Source organism: Portunus trituberculatus, chromosome 11 (genome assembly GCF_017591435.1).
Source record: "Portunus trituberculatus isolate SZX2019 chromosome 11, ASM1759143v1, whole genome shotgun sequence".
Lineage (NCBI taxonomy): Eukaryota > Metazoa > Arthropoda > Malacostraca > Decapoda > Portunidae > Portunus > Portunus trituberculatus.
In genome coordinates, this window is record NC_059265.1 from 617202 (window position 1) to 618006 (window position 805).

Consider the following 805-nt stretch of genomic DNA (forward strand, 5'->3'; position numbering starts at 1 on the left):
ACCACCACACCACCACACACACACACACACACACACACACACACGGCCCGGTAGCTCAGTGGTTAGAGCTCTGGCTTCACAAGCCAGAGGACCGGGGTTCGATTCCCCGGCCGGGTGGAGATATTTGGGTGTGTCTCCCTCACGTGTAGCCCTGTTCACCTAGCAGTGAGTAGGTACAGGATGTAAATCGAGGAGTTGTGACCTTGTTGTCTCGGTGTGTGGTGTGTGCCTGGTCTCAGTCCTATCCGAAGATCGGAAGCAATGAGCTCTGAGCTCGTTCCGTAGGGCAACGCCTGGCTGTCTCGTCAGAGACTGCAGCAGATCAAACAGTGAAACAGTGAAACACAGAGAGAGAGAGAGAGAGAGAGAGAGAGTGTGTGTGTGTGTGTGTGTGTGTGTAATTCACCTCGGTCGTCTGCTGGTCACCCAGCCAGTGTTCCCCATTACGGAGCGAGCTGAGAGCTCATAAACCGATCTTCGGTTAGGACTGAGACCACAACACACTCCACACACCGGGAAAGCGACGCCACAACCCCTCGAGTTACATCACGTACCTACTTACTGCTAGGTGAACAGGAGCCACACATTAAGAGGCTTGCCCATTTGCCTCGCCGCCTCCGGGACTCAAACCCGGACCCTCTCGAGTGTGAGTCGAGCGTGCTAACCACTACACTTCGCGGGGTGTGTGTGTGTGTGTGTGTGTGTGTGTGTGTACTGCAGTCCCGCGTTCTCCGCGGGATTCATATAGTCGTGGTCGTGGAGGTGATGGTGATGGAGGTGGGTGTGGTGTGGGTGATGCAAGGGG

General features: G+C 55.7%; 1 protein-coding gene across 1 annotated transcript in view; it reads right to left on the reverse strand.

The window, feature by feature from the left end:
- Positions 1-710: 710 nt before the first annotated feature.
- The window catches only part of LOC123502265 (neurogenic locus protein delta-like), a 1362-nt gene continuing 1267 nt past the window's right edge, over positions 711-805 (reverse strand). Inside the window, exon 2 of the mRNA XM_045251485.1 lies at positions 711-805. This exon is cut by the window's right edge and continues 432 nt beyond it. The gene's annotated coding sequence lies outside the window, so the exon portion shown is untranslated.